We start from the raw sequence: 23,999 nt of genomic DNA on the forward strand, positions 1-23,999 counted from the left end.
GTCTGCTTAAAGGTTTGGTTAGCTTTTGGGGTGAATGAGACATTTTTGTGCTTTGTAAAGAATATTACCATAAAAGATTGGGTGAAAAATGCCTAAATGTATAAGATGTCTGCATTTTCATTTATATTTACAAATGATGTGCTTGTACCGATGATAAAATTTAGTAGATGTTTTGACTAGTTTGTGAAACCGAAAACCCTGTTGAAATAATTACGAGTGAGGTTATATATAAATACAAGGGTAAACAAAATGGAAACAATACTGTTCAAAACATTTCTTGCAGTCTTATAACAAAATGTGAGTTAGGATTTCTGTTAGGAAGGTTTTGATGTCGTACGCTTTTTTACATTGTCTGTTGATGATGTCAGCTTTTTGCATTTCGTCGTCTTCTTTTAAAAAAAGACAATATACTATATTTATAAATATACCGCTGTTCAAAAGTCATAAATCGATTGAAAAAAAAAAGAAATCCGGGTCAAAAACCAAAACCGATGTAAAAACATCATCTATAAGAGGAAAACAACAGAACAATAGAAACATTGACATGGAAAAACATCAAAGACTTACGTACATAGAAATTGACTATTTGATAGCAACTGTCCTATTCATAACTTGGTTAACATTTTAAGAAAAAAATGGATGGGTTGAACCTGGTTTTATGGTAACAATGTGTCTTAAGTTTTTTTCTGGTTGTTTTTTTTTTTGGCCTGTGTCATTTAAAGCTAGATCAAATTAATAAGGTATTATTTCCATTTTTTGTTTTGGAACAGAGCAGATACTGTGACCGATATTGACGTCACCATCTTTTTAATAATGGGATAATTCTACTATAGTGAAAATTCCAATAGACTCATCCGTGATCATCTGATGATATACTACCATCTTTTCGGAATTTTGGGTCCTCAACGCTCTTAAATTTCTAACCGTCTTTGACCTTCTTAACTTTTTAAACTCCAGCGTCACAGGTAAGACTTTTGGATACAAAACGCGCATCTGACATCGAATTTTCAATATTGGTACCTATGTTGGGTTTATCTAATAAAATCATCACTGATACTGTAACGGTTATTGGGTTCGGGATTGAATACTAGTTTTTATGTTGTTCGTTCTATCAATAAAATTTAAGTACTGCAGACGTCTTTTTGTCATAGCCAAGCTTTTGTTGATTTCTGCTATTTGTAGTGCCAAATAGGACCCACGTTACTAAAGAAGTGCTTTAGACATCACACTGGTGTCAGAAGTAGTGATTATTGTGTTATTTTCTGACTGAGAAGTTTGGAAATTCATCGGAAAGTTGCTAGTTTGGAAAACCACGTGAGTCGACGATTGGGTAATCCAGAAGCGGATCCTCGTCAATCACATCCCAAACATAATTACAAAACTTTGCATCTGAAAATAAAAACAATTCAGGTTGCTCCGACCTCGTCACCAAATTTTCGGACATACACTTTTATCTTTCAAGTATTTAGTAGACGTGAATGACGATCGGGAAACGGAATTTGATACAGTCATCCAGGCGAATTCTGATAGAAAATTCAGCGAAGATTCCCAACTAAATGGTGATCAGTTAGGCATACAAATGCTTAGACTGACACCATGACTAATATGTTAAGGAAACAGGATGAAATGTCTGCCAATACAATGCAACTACTCCACTTACAAAGTAGAGCTATAGAAGATTTAAACAATACCGTTTTACAGAACCGGGAGACAATTAAATCGGATCTCAGGAGCACAGGAATCAGTACTTCCGGTTACACAGCTGACGATTGTCTAGGAAATTATCCATGCCCAAAGTACGGATTATATGATGTCAATGATGAACACCTAGATCCTAATTTATGTGAAGACAAACCAGTTGACAGTTTCCAGATTGGTCAAGGGAATAGTAACAGACCATTCTCATTAAATCAAGATAATAAGTCGAGTTCAGATTCACAGCTCGGTCGTGGGAACAGTCCCAGACCACTCCCACCCAAACAAGATAGTAAACCGACATCCGATTTACAGCTCGGTCGTGGGAACAGTCCCGACCACCTCCTTTCAATCAAGATAGAAACCCGACAGCCGATTTACAGCTCGGTCGTTAGAACAGTCCCCGACCACATCCTTTCAATCAAAATATAAGCTGACAACAGATTCAGAGATCGGTCTTGGGAACAGTCCAATTCTGTTCAGTTTAAATGATAAACCAAACAGATATTCGCAGTCGGCCAGGGAAACAGTCCCAGGCCATTGTCGCAGAATTTAGATGATGACAGACAGACCGGGAGTGTGTAGTCTGGTCGCGGGAACAATCCCAGGCCGACTGTAAGTTCACACACACTGTTGTCGTCAACACCAAGGGACACAACAACACCTCCCATTTTAGACCGTTATTAAGTACTATACAAAGATGGGAGTCTAGATCAACTCCTATGAGCACAAACATTATACAGGAGTCGACCAGAAACACACAACCTTCGTTTTCTAGTTAGAATGCAGCAATACACAGTAGTAGCAATACACAGCAGATAAGACAGAAAGTATCAAAGGATGATGTTCCCCATCAAACACTTTCAACATTTGACGGAAAGGATGATTATGAAGGGTTTATTATTCCATTCAACAGGGCAGCTAGGAGAAACGAATGGACAGAAGAGGAAAAGTTAGATAGGTACATCGAATGCCTGCGAGGACAGACGAGTAAATTTATGACAGCAATACCTAGACAGGAGAGAGATAGTTTTGAATCCCTGTCGCGTCACATGGAAAAAAGGTTCAACCGAAGAGAGCCCCCATCCACTGCACCAAAAAAAAAGTAGACAACACAATGAAAAAAAATAAGAGTTTGCTGAAAAAGTAAGACGATTAGTTCCAAGAGCATACTCAACAAGTAGTATCGAGTTACAAGAGGAACTAGCAGCGGAACATTTTTTAAAGGGCCATAAGAATCTCAAAATAGCATATGAAGCTTTAAATCGCCAACCAAAGACTGTATCTTCAGCACTAGATATTGTTGTACAACTACAATACAATTATCATCCTACGTTGGGCAGGGATGTTGATTATAATACAAAACAAAGGGCCAGACTTGTTACGTCGAGAGATGAAGAGGAAAACAGTAATGGCCAATATGAAAGGATGAAAAGCGTTAGGCAGTTGGTAAATTCATTCCGGAAACCAGATAATCAAATATTACAGAATGAAATCAAAGCACTAAGAGATCGTTTAGAAAGGGCCATGCTGAATGATTCCAAACCAGTTACCTCGACAGCACCGTCAACGGGATGCTATTTTTGTGGCGACAACAGCTATTTCAAACGTGATTGTCCAAAAAGATCACGATTCCCCAGCCCTATAATAAGACAAATGCTGGTGCTGATTGTGAAAGGAGATACGTTTATCAAATAGGCAGAGGAAAACATTTACTCATTCCAATTCAAGTCAATGACAATTACGTCGATGCTGCAATTGATACAGGAGCAGATGTAACGGTACTTTCAAGATCATTTGCAAATTTTATTGGTTTGAGCAGTACTACCGGGATAAATAAAGGCAACAGTAGTCTACCGCTGTTCAAAACTCGTAGATCCATGGACAAAAAACTAAATCGGGGTAACAAATTAAAACTGAGGGAAACGCATTAAATATAAGAGGAGAACAACGACACTACATTAAAATGTTACACACACACACACACACACCAACACACACACACACACAGAAACGGACTAAGCATTGGACAAAATCCTATGAGAATAAAAAATATAACATCAAAACCAAATACATGAATTTGGGATAGATAAGTACCGTGACACGTCTTATAGTAATGTGAATTCACACTCAAAAATAGGAGAAAACAAACGACACAACGGAAACACAACGTAACACACACAGAAACAAACTATAATTTAACAATGGATAGAATGTTAAATCTAAATTATGCTCCTCGAATACAAGAAATAGAAAAAATATTACAAAAATGGTCAAAACAGTCACTTACCCCGTTTGGTAAAATAACAATTATAAAGTCATTAATTATATCAAAATTTAATCATCTGTTCCTGTCCATCCCAGGTCCAGATGATAATATGATAAGTCAACTTAATAGTAAAATTTATTCATTCATTTGGGATGATAAGCCTGACAAGATAAAACGGGATCGTCTATGTCAGGAATACTTCCGAGGGGGCCTAAAAATGATTAATTTGAGAAATTTTATACAAGGGTTAAAACTTACTTGGGTTAGAAGATTATTTAGGTCAAAATCTAAATGGATTCAATTATTTACCTCCACCCAAAATATAAATTTTACAGAGTTGGCTTATTTTGGAATTATTAAAAAATCAAAAAACAAATTTTGGGATGAAGTTTTTCATGCCTGGAAAACTATGTCAAAACTCAGACATCCATTTTATTTTGAGGAAGTCATTTCTACATCTATATGGCATAACGAACATATCAAAATTGATAATGTCAGCGTTTACTATAAAAATTGGGCACATCATGGGGTATGGACTGTAAATGACCTGTTAGATGAACATGGAAATATATTAACGTATGAAAAATTTGAAATTATGTATAATTTCAAACCCATGTTTCTACAGTTTTATGGACTTATATTAGCACTAAAAAAGTGGCTACAAGACATTGGAATCAACACTGAAAGAGAAAAAAAACATCAGGCTATTATACCTTTTAACATTAATATTTTCTTCAAGTCCGAAAAAGGCTCAAAGGACATGTATACTATTTTAAATCAAGGAATTTTACCTACAGATTTTGTAGCAGAAAACAAATGGGAAGGTATTCTCAACAAAGTTGTAGAAAATTGGAAAAAAATACACTTGTGTGTTACCAAGGTTTCAAAAAACACTAGGTTATGTTGGTTTCAATATAGAATTATTCATTATATTTTAGGGACAAATGCTTTACTTTTTAAAATGAAGCTTGTTAATTGTAATTTGTGTACATTTTGCAAGGAAGAACCTGAAACTATAGAACATTTACTTTGGGGTTGTCATATTGTAGCCGACATTTGGCACAATCTAAATTCATGGATTTTCGATAAGGTTCTTATCGAAATTCCAATTAATTTGAAAATTGTCATTTTTTGGCCTTTATGAAAATTATAAACTGAATTTTATTAAAAAAAAATTATCTTACTGACGAAGTACTTCATTTACAGATGTAAGATGCAAGATATAAAACCTAATATAAAAGGCCTTCAAAATTACATAAAAGAAAACTTGATTTTAGAGAAACATATTTCTTCAAAATACTTAAGTGTGGAAGAACACAACTTGTACTGGAACCCCTGGGCTAAGGTCATTAATTAAATATAAACATGTATGTATATGAGCATTTGAAATTTTATTTGTATACTGTTATACCATACCATATGTATGCTGATATATTTCTTGCACTACTATTACTATATGAATGAAAATGTTATTACTATACTTAATCCATAGATTAGTTGTGTTAGTTTAGAGAATGCTTATTATGCTTATTTATTTCACTTGCTTGCTTATTGTGCCACAAGATAAATATATGTTGATACTTGTAAATTCATGAAGAAAAAAAAATAAATTATAAAAAAAAATAATTTAACAATGGCCATATTCTTGACTTGGTACAGGACATTTGTTAAGGACAAAATGGTGGGTTGAACCTGGTTTTGTGGCATTAAAGCTTGCTAATTGAATTCGGAAAATGAGAAAGAAATGGAGGCTGACATGAACGTTGTTGCAAAGCTTCAACTGGGTAAAACCGAGATAATTTGGCAAATATGTATTGCCCCCATAAGAGATGATACTTTAATTGGAATAGACTTGCTGAAAGAAGTAGATGGTATCATAATGGCAAGACAAGGTGATCTGCTGATAAAGAATGAGCTACGAATTAGAATAAAAGTTATTTTGTCTTTTTTTAATTGCACTTTTTAAAACAATAAAATCAGCTAAGGGTCTGCAAATAGGTTTAAATACGTGTAGATTTACGTGGGAAGTATATTGTAACATCCATTATTATGTATATCTCTGAGTCTGCGCTAAGTATATTTTATCGAGAATTTTATCACAGTGTTGTTAACGGTCGGCACTTAAAGTTAACCATCGAGGGACGTTAACCACCAAGGGTGGTAATGAATATTCATCTTTACCGGATGATTAACTTACAAAGCTAAAGACGCACGTCATATTAGAATTTGCAAAGTAAAAATTGCATGTAAATGAATAAAACAACACGACCTATGGTATAGCTGTGTACATATGCATTTCTTCATCAGTAAATATGCAAACGTTCAAGTACCAATAACAGGTGCAGTTTTGCGAAGATAGTTATCTTTTCCCCTGTTTTATTCATTTATTTACTATGTTGTTGGTAGATATTTGATTGGTATATCTTTAAAATTATTTTCATAATCGCATAGTATATGTTTATCATATGTCAATATTTAAACAGCTCGATCAAACACTAAAAATGATCTATAATTGCAGATCAGCATGTACATTGTACCTAAAATTGATTTATCAGTAACAAGGACATATATACATAATAACATTGGCCTTGATCACTTTACTGCGCAAACAAAGCAAACATTAGCTTATTTTCTTTTTCAATCATATAAGGTTTTAAGCAAAATACGTTCAAATACAATGTTGATAATGAAAAAGGGGGATGTAAAACAATATCAAAAAGACAACTGTAAACTGCTTCAGATTAACAAATAGTAAATTAATATTTGTTTTCGTCTTAATGTTATACTTGTAGTATATTAATATATAATTAATTTATATTAATCAACAAAAACACAAGTAGAATAACATAATGATTATTATAGATTCTGTTATCAAAAGAAAAACAATAGTAGTAAGGGTTATTAATATTTGGTAGACAGTTTGCTCTTTGGTCTATATATTTTAAAATGAACTCTTGTATGTGCACGACAGAAAATTTCACTATTTTTTCACTCCATTATACATTCATGCACGTATGAACGTATCCAAACATTTACCTTTATGAATTTAAAAATGTATAGCGATATTTTTTTACATTTTAATCATTATTAAGGAATGCAGTTTTTAAAATTTGAATGATTTAATAAAATTAAGACAGTGTTACAAAACCCGCTGGAAAATCAATACATTTCATCATTTTGATTTTAACTGTTAGTTTCTCATTGAAGTTCTTGTCAAATGAGCTGAATGTAAAATTGTTTTGCTTTAGTCTTTTGATATATTTAAGAACTGGTTGATTTTATTGGCTCTTTTATTTCACATTTTCTTCATAGTGACACATTTTGGTATGTTAAATGAAAATTTAATTTTAGACTGTTTATTTTTCTTATTGCAAGTCTCAAATATGCACATTTTGTGAAAATTACCCTGGCTTATCTTATATATTAATGTTTATATTTTAACAGTTTGACACACCACTGAAATCTTTTTCTATGGCCATGTTCACATGGACCTAAACTCGTTGTTGTATTAGTGTACTTCACACGTAAACTAAACACAATTACATTCCCAATGATAAAACTCAATGTTTACATGTAGTTTAAATCATGGTTTGTATACATGCAGTCAATAGAAATGTAGGCCTTTTGTGGGTTAAATGTACACAAAACTAGATATTTAGAACATTAATTTTATCATGTATATTTGAAGGAAAAAGTGTTTTTTAATAACATTAATATTTATGACAATTATTACAGGTGCCACACGTGGAGCAGGATCTGCTTACCCTTCCGGGGCACCTGCGATCACCCCCAGTTTTTGGTGAGGTTCGTGTTGCTTAGTCTTTAGTTTTCTATGTTGTGTCTTCTGTATTTTTATTTGTATGTTTGGCTTTTTATTTTTAGCCGTTAATTCATTTTTTTTTCAATCAATTATTGTTTGTCAATATTAATTTTAACAGTCATTATAAGGCATGGGGAAAATCTGGATTCAAAATTATTTTTTTGTCATCTGCTTGACCAGAATGTTTGGTTCTTTTTGGTGGATATTGGGGATCTGTATTTTTTAAAAGGAAACCACATTTGAAGTCAAATCGCCGATCCCAAACTGCATCAACAATAAGAGGAAAACAACGAAACAACAGAAACACTAAAGTGCAACAAAAACCAAACAATGAAGCACACAATGAATTGAACTATAATATAACAACTGTCCTTTTCCTGACTTCGTACAGGTTATTTTAAGGGGGGAAATGCTGGATTGAATCTGGTTTTGTGGCAAGCCAAACCTCGCGCTTTTATAGCAATGTTAGATATAACACTAGAAGGACAACATAACATGACAGGAGTATAGTACAAATAAAGGCAAGAATATTCAGGACAGAAAAATACACTAATAAACAATATTTCGACAGACTAATAGTTATCAAGTGTGCCAGGCTTATAATTTAATACACCAAACGTGCGTTTCATCTACACAAGACTCATCAGTAACGCTCAGATCAAAATAGTCAGAAAGTAAAACAAGTATATAGTTAAAGAGCATTGATGACTCACAATTCCAAAAAGTTTTGCACAATTACGGGATTCATTAAGTTAGTTTTTCGTTACCACACATTACTTAAAAAATCTTAACTAAATTCTACCATAAATATAATTTTTTGAATTTTTGTTGTAGGTTGCTCTTTGTAAATACAGCTGTTTCTCAAACCTTGCCTCTTTTGGGGAGATTTAGAATATTCATAGACAATTAATTTTGTTTACATACTGGTTCCCAGTTATGCTCTCTGTGTTCCATCTCATAGAGACATAACTTGGGAATGTTACCAGTAAATATACACGTGCATATGTTTACATTGAAATCTGTGGTAACCCTTCATTCGAGGTAGGGGATAGTTAAGAAAATTTGTGTTAGTTTAAACTCTGAAAAGTTCAGGGCATATAAACGTTGAAAATATGCCGCACAGCCTTATATTTTGACCTTTGAAAAAAATTGTAGTGCATATGAACTTTCAATTCTAGGATAAGATTTTTTTCAAAACTTCATAGTAAAAGTGGTACAGTTTTAGCCGTAAAAGGAGTTCCTATGCGAAATATCATCGTCAATATTTACAGAAATGCAACCTGTACCTGTTAAACGTAAAAAAAATCCTATTTTTTACGGAGAAGATGTTTACCGATCCGGGTAACCTTATCGATACTTTAAATAAATTTATTCTAAAAAGTTACCTATTCAACATTATATTTAGATCTTGAATAATTCTTTTGTTGGTTTAAGTATAGATTTTGTTATCAGTAGACTAAAATAAAAACAAGAGGCTGTCACAACGACAGCAAACCGGATTTATTAACATTTATTTGTGTCCTGGCAATATCACAAGAACCATTACTGATGAATGGTGAAAGTGAAAATCGTCAATATCAAATTTGACCTCCATTTTGTCATCAGTATCAACATTTTGAAAAGCTTAGATTGAATGGTTCATGAGTAAATGCAACAACCTGAATGGAAACGCCATTTTACGATCTTTCAAGAACCATAACTCCTGAACGGTAAAAGTCAAAATCGTCATTATTGAACTTGACCTCTATTTTGTCATCAGTAACAACATATTAAAATTTCAAAAGCTTTGGTTGAATGGTTCATGAGAAAATGCACGGACACGACGGGAAAAACCATTTTTCAATCTTTCAAGAACCATAACTCCTGAACGGTAAAAGTCAAAATCGTCATTATTGAACATGACCTCCATTTTGTCATCAGTAACAGCATATTAAAATTTCGGAAGCTTTGGTAGAACAGTTCATGCATAAATGCACGGACACGACTGGAAACTCCATTTTTCAATCTTTCAAGAACCATAACTCCTGAACGGTAAAAGTCAAATTCGTCATTATTGAACTTGACCTCCATTCTTTCATTAGTAACAACATATTAAAATTTGGGAAGCTTTGGTAGAACAGTTCATGCGTAAATGCACGGACAACTCCATTTTTCAATCTTTCAAGAACCATCAACTCCTGAACGGTAAAAGTCAAAATCGCCATTATTGAACTTGACCTTCGTATAGTTGTCAGGAATAACATATTAAAATTTTAAAAGCTTTGGTTGAACGGTTCATGAGTTAATGCACGGACAACATTTGATTGCCGCCCGCCCGGCCGCCCGCCGTACATCCCCAAATCAATAACCGACATTTTTGTCACAAAAATCCGGTTAATAACTATTATTTTCATATAAAAATATGACCATCCGTGTCTCTACAATCTGTTAATATTTGTATCTTAATTGGCGTTGCAGAACGTCATGGTTTTTTTCCTGACGTCTTTACAGTAAAGCCATTTTATATTTTATAACTGGGGTAATATTTACTTTAAATATACTTAATGTATACAAAGATCAATAATGCACATAATTATACGAGCTACACATTGTGTCTCGTCGCAGTGATTTGAATTGTGTATATATTGCAACCTTTAACTGCATATCATTTCTTAATTATTGAAATCCATTGTATATCTTGTCGCTATGGTGCGTTTGCATGTTGTAGTAAAAAGATCATTTTCAGTTGCAAGGTATGCAATTTATGCTTATGTTAATATGATTACTTTTATTCCACTTCCGTTAAACTTTATAGTTTTTTTTTATTCCTGTTATGTTTATAGTTATCTTATTCGTTTGTTTTAATTTTAATTATAAGAGTAATCTAGAAGAGAAGGCTGATCGCAAAAACCACAACTATTATACCTCTTTAAAGAAGACAATTATTTTTCGCGTTTATCTACATGTAAACTACGATTATACTACTTTAATTCATAGAGACTCTCTGTATTCTGTCTACTGTTTTCTTTGAAATGTTTACTATTTAAGGGGTCATACCAGTTGCATATATATTAAAATACGTAAAACATGTGGAAACAAGAATGTGTCCATAGTACACGGATGCCACATCGGCACTATATTTACTAAGTTTCGAGTTGATTGGACTTCAACTTCGTCAAATACTATCTCGACCAAAAACTTCAACCTAAAGCGGGACAGACGGTCGGGCGAACACACGAACGAACGTACGGATGCACTGACTACATGTAGAAAACATCAGTAATACCCATAAATGGGGCATAAAAATTTATTGTTGAAAGTGAAAGTAGTGATTTGGCAAAAATGAAAGTAGGGTAGAGATTAGAGGACTTTAAATGAAAAATAAATAAGCCAATCAGAGCGTTCTCCATATCATGGTGTTTAGATCACAAAAACCACAACTATTATACTTTCTTAAAGAGGACAAATATTTTTCGCGTTTATCTACATGTAAACTACGATTATACAACTTTAATATATAGAGACTCTCTGTATTCTGTCTACTGTTTTCTTTGAAATGTTTACAATTTAAGGGGTCATACCAGTTGCATATATATAAAAATACGTAAAACATGTGGAAACAAGAATGTTTCCATAGTACACGGATGCCACATCGGCACTATATTTACTAAGTTTCGAGTTGATTAGACTTCAACTTCGTCAAATACTACCTCGACCAAAAACTCCAACCTAAAGCGGGACAGACGGTCGGGCGAACAAACGAACGAACGCACGGATGCACTGACTAGAAAACATCAGCAATGCCCATAAATGGGGCATAAAAATTTATTGTTGAAAGTGAAAGTAGCGATTTGGCAAAAATGAAAGTAGGGTAGAGATTAGAGGACCTTTTCGGACGTCGGGATCGGGTGATTGTAAGCTCGGATTTGGGGATTGATCCTTACGGGTCCGGAAATATATTTTTCGATTTCGGTATTTCGGGATATGAATTTCTTTAAATTCTGCATCTCGGGATTTCATGATTTTAAGTCCGGGATTTTGGGATCTGGACCCCTCCGACTTCGGTCTTAGTTATTTATACAAAATTCATATCCTACCATTGGCATGCTAATAAGGCTCTCAAAAGAAAAGGCACTGATGGATTGTCCTAGAAGCATATTTTATAATGGTCTATATATAAATAGTTACATTTATTTCATGTTTGAAGCGGTGCAAATTTTTAATTTAATTTGACTTTTACCAAAATATACATTGTAGCAAAGGAGAAGGAGAATAACTGTAGTCTGAGGCCAGAAACACGAAAATAATTGAATTTAACAGAAAGGAAAAAAATATCTGACTTTGGGAAAAGGGAGAGGGCTTTTGATACCATTTATGAAATTCTCCATACATTATATCTTTTACAAACAAGAGTGCACACGCTGAAATGTCTCGCCTTCTATACTAATCATTGATATTATGTTGATAGTCCTAAGTTAAAAGCTAAGCTTTATAACAACTGTACCATAAACTTAACATTAACCAAGATAACTAAACAAAGACCAATGAACCTTGAAAATGAGGTCAAGGTCAGATGAACCATGCCAGGCAGACATGTACAGATAACAATGCTTCTATACAACATATATAGTTGACCTATTACTTATAGTTTAAGAAAAATAGACCAAAACACAAAAACTTAACACTGTGCAATGAACCGTGAAAATGAGGTTACGGTCAAATAAAACCTGCGCGACTGACATAAAGATCATTACATATTTCCATACACCAAATATAGTTGACCTATGGCATATAGTATTAGATAAAAAGACCAAAACTCAAAAACTTAACTTTGACCACTGAACCATGAAAATGAGGTCAAGGTCACATGACATCTGCCCGCTAGACATGTACACCTTACAATCATTCCATACAACAAATATAGTAGACCTATTGCATATAGTATGAGAACAACAGACCAAAACACAAAAATTCAACTATAACCACTGAACCATGAAAATGAGGTCAAGGTCAGATGACACCTGCCAGTTGGTCATGTACACCTTACAGTCCTTCCATACACCGAATATACTAGCCCTATTGCTTATAGTATCTGAGATATGGACTTGACCACCAAAACTTAACCTTGTTCACTGATCCATGAAATGAGGTCGAGGTCAAGTGAAAACTGTCTGACAGACATGAGGACCTTGCAAGGTACGCACATATCAAATATAGTTATCCTATTACTTATAATAAGAGAGAATTCGACATTACAAAAAACTTTAACTTTTTTTTCAAGTGGTCACTGAACCATGAAAATGAGGTCAAGGACATTGGACATGTGACTGACGGAAACTTCGTAACATGAGGCATCTATATACAAAGTATGAAGCATCCAGGTCTTCCACCTTCTAAAATATAAAACTTTTAAGAAGTTAGCTAACGCCGCCGCCGTAGCCGCCGCCGTAGCCGCCGCCGCCGCCGCCGGATCACTATCCCTATGTCGAGCTTTCTGCAACAAAAGTTGCAGGCTCGACAAAAATCATCCTACAACTGTTCACAAGCTGTATATGCCCGCGATTTCACGGGTGTGTTCTAGTTTAGATTGAAATCTCCAAAGACCCATGTCTTTGATTAAAGACCATATAGTGACCTTTAATATATGACTTTATTTAATGCTTCTACTTTAATTTTCTAATTTAACTAGGACACATGTTACATAGTGAGAATGTGTAAACATGTAAATTGGACATAATAAAGTGTATAAATTGCTCCTTTTTGCGTAAAACTTTATGTTGCTAAAACAAAAATAAGTTAACAATTGCTTTGTTTGCTAAAACTGTGAAAGTGCTCAGTAAACATGTAGTGATTAAGGTCAATGTAAGTATATATATATGTCCTTGATACTGATAAGGAAATTTTAGGAACAATGCATATGTTGATCTGTAGAAAGTCTCTCATAGAATGGTAAAATCAAAAGCTCTAACACACTAAACGATAACAACTGTCATATTCCTGATTTACTATAGGCATTTCTCGGCATAAGTGGTCTAATAGATAATATTTAATATTTTGGTCTTCATTTATTAGGAGCTGTGTTAGTCAGGTGTGAACATATAAAATATAAAGGGCTGTAAGAATACATATAATCAAAACACTATGATCTTGGTTCCAATATAACTTCCTTCTTTTGCTTTGGAAGTTTCAGTAAAGCATGTCCTGCGCGTGATTAACTTATTAATTGAAATGTCAACTGTGTTTTGAACAAGGCATTAAATCAAAATGGACGTTTGTTTTGATTCCAATAACGTTTTAGCTTCGAGAAGACAAAACGGATGCCTTTTCAATGTGTATTATATAGGTCCTTTTCAAATTACAAAAAGATATGTTTTCCCCTATTAGAATGGAAATGATTCTATCATGCCATGCTCTATGCTAATTTAAACATGGGCATTATATTTGTCAACATTTTAGACCTTCTAAAGCTCGATGGAATGAAATTGACAAAAAAAAATGCCTAAAATGTTAAGATGAAAATGTAGAGCATTGCATGAAAGAATTATTTCTTAACTAAAAATGGGACATACCATACAAGTTTGGAACAAAAAACAATGTTACAAAATATAATACTGTTGCCTTTATTTGTCCATGTGAAATAATTGTTTTGAACATTTAAGGGGGTTATCGATTGTCTAAATGGCAATAAATATATTGTTCCATTTGTCTCACACACATTCCTTTCTCATGTTACCAGTTATGATTTTCACCTTATTTGAATTCTGTGACTAATGCCCGGATTCCTATTTTACTGGGTGCTGTCAGTGGTGGCAGAATTGCGTGGCGTTCCTGTGTATGTTTTGAGATAGATCCATATTGTTTAAATATTTGATTTTGTCTGTGTAATGTTTTGATGAAATTTAATTTCTTTTCTTTTGGTCAAGGTCATGTTTGTAGTTTGTCTAATTTAAATTTATGACTGTCCTTTTAAAATAGGTTTTTTAACTGAGGAAGTTCTGTTCTTACAAGATCGAGTCACTTTTTAAATGAAAACAAATGAATAAAATTTTAATGACTCCTATTCAATATTTAGGTCTGGAATAAACAATGGAATTATTTGTGGTAAATTATCAAAAGCGATGATCCAAAATGCAACCATACTAAGACATACAAAGAATACTACATTTAATACAATTAACGATAATAATACTAAAAGTACCTGAAATTATATTTCCCCCCAAAGTTACAGTGTTTTCATTTATTATGAAATCTTAACATAGAAAGATCGACGATATAAACACACATTATTTCGGACAAAAGACTTTCAAACACATCAATTGAGAACATATTTCAACGATTTAAATGTAGATTGTTGTTCGATTAGATATCATGTATCAGAAAACAATCTATATATATAACCTATCACAACACGCTAAATCTAATTATATAATTATGCACATTATAAGTATATCGATATCAACTTTCGCTATGGTGCAAATTGTTTATTGCTAAAAGGACAAGTGTCTTGTAAGGTATGCGGATTTTTGTTTGATTATAATTTTCGTCCTTTATTTTAAGTATCATTGTTAACTTATGCATGAGATTGAAAAGGGTAATATAGAGGGGTCATCATTGAAATTTCACATACCCGGCTTACTCGTGATGTAATCATTTCACGCCGTTCAATTGTACTCTGTTTGTAAAAAATAAAAACAACACGTCATATAAATGCATGTGTCAAATTGGGAAGCAATGTAGAAATCAGATTTCATTAGAATATGCAATATGTCGTACAAATTAGAGGTTCGGTTAACTTAAAACATGTTTAATCAACCATTGTCTACATCAGAGAATATAACAGTTGTTATCCATTCGTTTGATGTGATTTAGCTTTTGATTTTGGACATTTGATTAGGGACCTTCTTTTTTGAATTTTCCTCGGTGTTCAGTATTTTTGTGATTTTACTTTTTACACCGGTTATTTTTACATTAAACAAATTTGGGATATTCTATGACATGAGCAAGCGTCACAAATTTTGTACTGGCGTGCACGTGCGTATATTGATTTATAAAAAGTTGTAATAATACTATTTTGTAAATCATTTTGAATATTATCACCAGGAATATTTCAACCAATAACTTTGGAACACGAGATCAGCTTAACATAAAGGCAGCATCACACTTACTGTTTACCCCTGAAAATTACTTGGGGAACCAGGTCAGATAGTAAATTCTACTTTCGTTATTGTTTGTATAATGTTCATGTTTGTTATCATGATTATTGGAATAATATCTACCATCAGGAACATATATTTATATTACTTCGTTACATTTATATCTAAATATATATAATAATAAAATAAATAAGATTTAATTCTATTGAGAATATTTCTTCTTTCGTCATAACATGGATAACAATGAGTTGTTGATTGAAATGTGATGTTAAGACCTTCATGTATTATAGTTGCTGTCTTTACCGCATAGGATGAATGTACATAATATAAATACCCAAATTGTATTAGAAAATAAAGAACAGCCTATGGTATTTATATAAGAGATTCAGTTCATATGAATAAGATGTGGTATGATTGCCAATAAGGCAATCCACCACAAGACAATTTTCCTATAGCTAGCCGTTCAGTATATCTGTTATTTTACTTTTTGTACTGGTTACTTTCGCATTAAACAAATTTTGGAAATTCTATGACACGAGTAATAGTAACAGATTTGGTACTGGCGGGAACGCGCGTATATCAATTAATAAATAGTTGTAATAATACAATTTTGGAAATCATTTTGAATAAGTTATGTATCTCCCTGATATAAACTTCAGGGATTCATTTGCCGCATATGGGACCGATGAAATTTTTTTGTTTGTTGTCCTTATGTTTAAATAAACATAGTTACATATGGTTTGCTTTCAAATTAGACAAAAACATAAAATACTAAATATAAAATATTTGGCATGATGAAAATTCTTCAAAAACATTTCTGTGATCAAGGCCTTTACTAAATTTCTGATTCTCTCCAGATTGAACAGTGCAAGAGTCATATGTAATACAGACTTCTACAAGATATGTAATTTATCATGTTTGAGCATATTTTGTACATCTTAAGTAGTTATCAAAAGTACCAGGATTATATTAAGAAGCTTATTTTATCAAATCAATTAAGCTGGGGAATGTTTTTAATGTTAAATAATTCATTTTTTTTTATTTGTAGATGTTACGAAAAATGATATTCAAGAATTTTATACACTTCAAAGATTTTCAATGTTTATCATTCAAAGATGGTCCATATTTTTTCATTGGCGCCAATTCGTCTGGAAAGACAAGTACATTAGAAATACTCAGAAGATGCATGTCAACCAATATCAACTCTACGATATCATCATCATATGAGGAAACTCAAAATGCGTATGCTTTTTGTCAATACGATATCCCTCGTCTTACCAATTCGGAAATTGTTAAAAACATATCTACAATATGTTCAGACGTTGTTAAGACAACCAATAAGACATATTTAAAAATTGCATGGCTAGGAGGGAATTGCACACCTTCATCGACATTGGTTCACGTTATTTATTACAAAACAGAGGAAAATGGAGAACTTACAGAAAAAAATCAAAAGACCGTGAATGCAGGTAATTCGTTCGGGGAAGAAACACTAATGGAAGCGATGGAAAAACTGTTGGACACTAAACGACAAAGTGAACAGAATAGTTTACAAATCAACAAACAGAAGAATGATCTCCTTGAAATTATTCTTGGCGCAATAGACAGTATGCCGCCTATAACAGACGAAGATCTGCAAGTAAATTGGACATCGAATGTCGATGAATTTCGCCAGAAGTTAAAAGAAATGAAATTTATTGAATACTTGGAATCCACATACGTAGCAACAATGCCTATGAGAGCAATTGGTGCGATACAATGGACAAGAAGTAAAAAGATTATAAGAAAAGAAAAGTATAAAGAAGCATGCGAAAGAGCCGAAATTATAAATGAACTCATGAAATCCGATAAAGTAGATCAAACGAAAGCGGAACGTATATTTAAATTTCTCACTGGTCCATTTGAGTATCAATTATATAGGAAACCTCAAAACCAAGAGGTAATATTTGTTAAGGAAACACATGGAGCTGAATTCCCACTTCTGAAGACACCCGAAGGTATTATCGAAGCTAAACAGTTCTCGCTACTGATGGCACATAAAGTTTTCCACACAATTTGCCTGGAAGAACCTGACCGTTGCATGCATCCGCAGATGGTAGAGAGGATGCGAGATATCTTTCAAAAAGAGAGTTTACATGAGGACAAAGTGGTGATTGTAATATCTCATAACCCTTTCCTGATCAACAGCATTACTGCAGAAACAACTCACGTATTCTTCCGAAAAAATGAACAACGGGCAACTAAAGTTTCCTGTGGCATTCAGGCAATCCACGACATAAATAGGAACATAACTAATGTTGATAATCTTAAGAAACTTATTTTCGCTGCTAAAGTACTTTTTTTGGAAAGCACAACAGATAAAATTATAATCGAAGGTCTTTTTGATCATACCTTTAAATATTCAGATTACGATGACGATGTAAATCATGACATCCTTAGCCATCAACTGGTAGTCCTCGGTTCTAAAACATTTGATAATCCAGTTAAGAAGTTTTGTGACCAGACAAGTTTGTCGGCAAAATGGCTTTTTGATCGGGATAAATATATTATAGTGGACAAAACCAGAGAAGAGATAACAAAATTTAACACACATCTGGATGATGAAGGAGATTACTCATATTTTCTGAACAAACCTGTCGATGAATTTCTGAAAGAAACAGCTGGTTTCGAAGAATTGTCAAAAAAATTATCAGACAAACATATCTTTATATGGAAGTTAGGAGATTTAGAGGACACTATCATAGATTGCTTACACAATATAAGCCCAAGTGACCAAATTGAAATATTTGATGAAAGTCTCCCAGAATTGACCAAAAATCAAATTAAAAAAAAAATATCAAAATTACCAAGAAGCAAATTGGCAACTCTTTCAAGGATAATGTATAACCATTCGGAGTTTAAACGATTTCTTCACTTCCTAAAAGAATCCGAAGACAAATTTGTTTGCATATATGACCGAGCAAAACAGAACTAGACAAATAAAAATGTTGTACCATTATCATACGGAAAAACGAAATGGAATACCAAATCAAAGCATCTGCTGTGCCAGAATCCAGCTGAAATGACTTGCTGTAACATTTATTTTTTTAAATCATTTTGGATTTAGGAATATATTTCCCTATTGCAAATAGTTATCAAAGGTACCAGGATTATAATTTAGTACGCCAGACGCGCGTTTCGTCTACATAAGACTCATCAGGGACGCTCAAATCGAAATACAAGTACTTTGCTTTGATTATTTGCCCGGTTTTGTCTATACTTTTTGGTTTTTTTTATCAGCTCGTCATCGTTTTAAGAAGTTTTGGAATAAACTATTTCGGTCTACAGCGTCTCTGGAGAGACACTCATTTAAATGCTCAAATTGGGAACGAAAATTGGTATCGAACATCAACTATCGTTTATTATAATTTTACAAATGTTTTATTTGATGCAGCTTTGGATTGAAGAACCTCTTTTACTAAAGAGATATACAAGCAGCATGATACATATCGCATATTATATATCTTTTAATTTAGCAGAATTGTGATGCTTAAATGAATCATAATCACAGACGTTAATTTTTGTAACTTTTTTGTCAGTTATAATTATATCACATCACTTAAGGATGTATTTTTCCGACGTTTCAGTCTCGTTGAAATCTCGTCCTGGATATATATTGCCGAAACATGTTATACAGATGGAAAATATCAATGAATTTTTAAAAATGTTATAATCAAACTAAACTCTGTGAAATAATTGTGTATCTACAATGAGTAGATTTTGAGTAATTAATTTTTTAAACTTTATAAATAATCAAGTAACTGAGAGTGAATGAAGTAAAATATCATATAGAGTTTTAAATAAGTCAGTAAAACATATTAACAGCTAACTAACTAGGTTTGATTACTGAGAACTACGTTTGTATAACTATGACATTTTATTCTTCATTTTGTTTTAGTTGTGATTCATACGCATCCTAAGAATTCATCATTATTACTATTATAATAATTTATCAAGTAAATCGAAGAATAATTACTTTTTTTTATTATTGTTACATGTCAACGTTGTCGTTGCTAGTGCCATTTTGAAATGTAATATGCATGTATTACACTTTCTAGAATGTTTGGTTTGTGGCCTCCAATATGATGGAGAGTCAATAAAGGCAACAGTAGTATACCAGTGTTCAAAAGTCTTAACTGAGAAAACACAAATCCGGGTTACAAACTAAAAACGAGGGAAGCACACCAACTTTAAGTAGACAACAACGGGACAACAGAACAAAAAACAAACGTCAACATATATAAAACTATTTGATAACAACTGTCATATTCCTGATTTGGTACAGAACAATTAAAGAACAAATGGTGTATTGCATATGGTTTTCTAACTAGCCAATCTCCCATTTACCATTATATGACTATAACAGTAACGGTACCAATTTTCCTCCACCAGATGCGCATTTCGACAATACACGTCTCTTCAGTGATGCTCGTGTCCAAAATATTTGAAATCCAAATCTTATATAAAAGATGAAGAGCTATAATCCAAAAGGTCAAAAAAGTAAAGACAAATCCGTGAAAGGAATCAGAACTTTGCACGAGGGAGATACATTCCTTAATTTATAATAACTTCTAACATGTTTTAACAGCAAATTTTAATAACACAAAAAATCCGTATTTTCATGCCAGTACCGAAGTACTGGCTACTGGGCTGGTGATACCCTCGGGGACTAACAGTCCACCAGCAGAGACATCGACCCAATGGTAGTTTTAACACCAGATGCGCATTTCATCGATAATACATGTCTCTGTTAGAATATATCACTAAAATTACTTCATTACGTACCAGAAATACAGCACAAACAAATGCAAGAACACTTAGCAGCCAGACAAAATAATATCATAGTCAAAACAACATGTAAACCGAAAAATAACAACGATCATCATCCATCGGACAATGGAAAACACTGAACTTTTACTAAGACAAAATGACTTTGGGTGTCGTTCATTGTCAAAAGAGTTATCCAGAATAAGATGAACAATCATGAAGAAAACAATTATACTTGCGAAGTTGCAGTTCATCGTTCTGATCACCTGAAATATTACACGATAAAAACTAAGTCAAACTCAAATAACAAGAACCAATTCACACATAAGAAAAACAAAACAATCCCAGCCGGACACTATACCTATGGTTAACCCAGTAAAGGATGACAGTCACTCACGGTAATTGATAATGAAGAACATATGCAATATCTACATTATATTTAAGGATGTACACCTCTGAGGAGCCAACAATTTCTAGAATCAAACTTTTTTTCTTAACCTGATTTTTGGGTTTATAAGACTGTAAAAAAATAATTGGTGAAGAAAAAATCTTATGGGGGTGTACTTCTTTTTTTGCAACGGCCCTTTCAAAGTTTTCATAAATTTTTACCTATTTCTGGCTATTTTGGTGAAATAAAATCTCAGTTTCACAATTTCTTTTTTCATATTTTAAATAAACATGAAGTGGACCAATCTGAATAAATTTGACTACAAAAACTAAAGGTAGGTGTTAATATAAAAAAGGTTTGATCATATGTGATGCTTTTTTGTGTCACATTTACCATGGTGTCATTTTGCAAATTTGTGGTTTTTCTCTGTTTTAAGAACAAACTGCATATTATTTCAACTTTTTTGTTATAAATGATTGAAAAATCCATATCTAAGAAATTAAAAAAAAAATAATTTATGGGATGTTCATGTTTCTGGTAATTTCATTTCTTGTACCCCTCACCCATTTTCTCATAACAAACGATGAACGACAAACTGTAGACTCATTTTTGGCGAGTTCATAGTTTGTCAAACGGATATTAGAAACAAATGATTAAACATGTGCGCGCTCAGCCGTTTGCATCGTTTGTGTTAGAAAGAAATGCACTCTTGTTTTAAATTAAAAGTAGCATAGTTCTGATTACTCTTACAATGTTTTAATACTTCTTGAAATTACAGACCCTGTTATTGCCTTAATTGCTGTTAATTAGTATCCATCAATATATACTAGGAAACGAAATCAAATATTTTTTAATTAATCCACTCTTCAGGATTTCACTATCAAAATAACTATATAATCTACAGACTAAACATCCAAAGGATAAACGTTTACTGTTAAAACACTGTCCTCGTCATCATAAAATATAAGTTATAGATAATGCATATTTTAAGGTTTTTCTTGTCGTAGAACACACCGAGGTGGGTCAGGATTGAACAATCCTGACACCCCGAGGTGTGTTCTACGACAAGAAAAACCTTAAAATATGCATTATCTGACTTATATACCGTCAAAAAAATATTAATTTTATTAAGATTTGTAAAATTTAGTATCCTATTTTACCAACAACACTTAAGTGGGATATTCCTTTCTAATGCGTTCAGGTTTTAATACGCCCTGCGGCTCATTTAGAATGTGAAATAAAACTCACTAAATAATTTAGATATAAACCTTTTAAAAATTATTATCCATACACAATAAAAATATTACTGTAACTGCATGAAGTAAGACACAAATGTATTGTTACCATCCGACAACGGTGTATGACAAATACAAGACACATTGTAAGTAATTTATTGTACCACTTAGCTTATAGAAAAGGGGGATGGGTATGTTTTTTTTCTCTATTTGTTATGTTTTTTCTATCTCGGAAAAGTGGTTATTTTTTTTAACAATTTTACTTGAATCGAATGAAAAATTCAGAAAGATTGTATTTTGAATAGCAATACAACTTTATTAAAAGATAATCAGGATATAATTATATACCCTCCAGTCCGCACCCGACCCTTTCGTGAGTTACGTTAATGTTATTCAATAGAATATAAGATTTTTTTATTAGTTGATCATTTGATAGAGTAAAAGGTAAACATAAATTTTAAAAAGTTAAGAACTGACACGAAGACGAATATAAATATATGTAGGTCACAGTATGATTTCCTATTCAGTGTGTATCGTTCTGAACATGCATGAAATATTTGCCACTGGACGTAAAGCAAGCAACCAAAAATCAATCAACCTATTCAGTTTGACTTAATAAGATTTTCAAAATCTTACACACGAATATGTTAAATCTGGATTTATTTTATGAAAGTCTAAATTAAAATTTATCTGACATATATGATAACGTTTTTTTATTGTTGCGATAAATTAACAAAACTTCACGTACTTCACGTTATTTGTTTCTAAAATTAAAATGCGGGACTACAATGACGGTTTCTTTTACACCTATCATCGATTGAACTTTAAAAAATAAATTTCCAAATCGGCAACAAAAAACTATTAGACGAATTAAGTTTTGAAGTAAATCATAGATTGCATGTTTATCAAGGAAAATAATGACCTCACACAGGTCATTATTTTATGCCTTGAGCATATTTCAATGAAACATGGTATCGTCCGGGTTGATTCTGAAAAAGAATGACCTGTCGTTCTGAAAGAAAATAACTCCATATAGGTATATAAAAAAAAGCTTTCAACTATTTATCAGGTCAGCATTAGTTTTATATATAACACATGCACACCGAATAACGTACGTAGTACTTAAAATCTAAAATAAGTTGACATCTTATAACTCTGGGATACAGTTAACAGTTCAAACACTGTCTACCTCAATTTGTTGTAGAATACTATGTCATTGATAAGATCCAGTAAAATATAATGTAATCGTTGAACAGCGTTTATTTGTTTATGTAATCGAAAGTAGAAAGTCATTGAGCAAACCATCAGTAAACCAACATCGCAGATAGTGGGTAAAGAGGAGCTGACCAAGCACGTCTCAGTCAGATATAATGACCAAGACGTGATTGAATAATTGATTATTCCTTTTGTTCATACTTCTGTTTGATTTATAGTCTAATAGATGGATTGGATCCGTAGATTAAAACTGACGAGGAAAGGTAACACCCGGCAACCGAAAGCTTTAATTTTGGGAAACTTTGGTGGTCGAGTGGTCTAGCGCGTCGGGCACATTGCAAGGCGATTTGGTGTCAAGATATCTCAGTAGCATCAGTTCGAATCCAAGTGAGGGTAGAACAAAAACATTCCGAAAGCATGTTTACAGATCTAACATTGT

Source organism: Mytilus galloprovincialis, chromosome 7 (genome assembly GCF_965363235.1).
Source record: "Mytilus galloprovincialis chromosome 7, xbMytGall1.hap1.1, whole genome shotgun sequence".
NCBI lineage: Eukaryota > Metazoa > Mollusca > Bivalvia > Mytilida > Mytilidae > Mytilus > Mytilus galloprovincialis.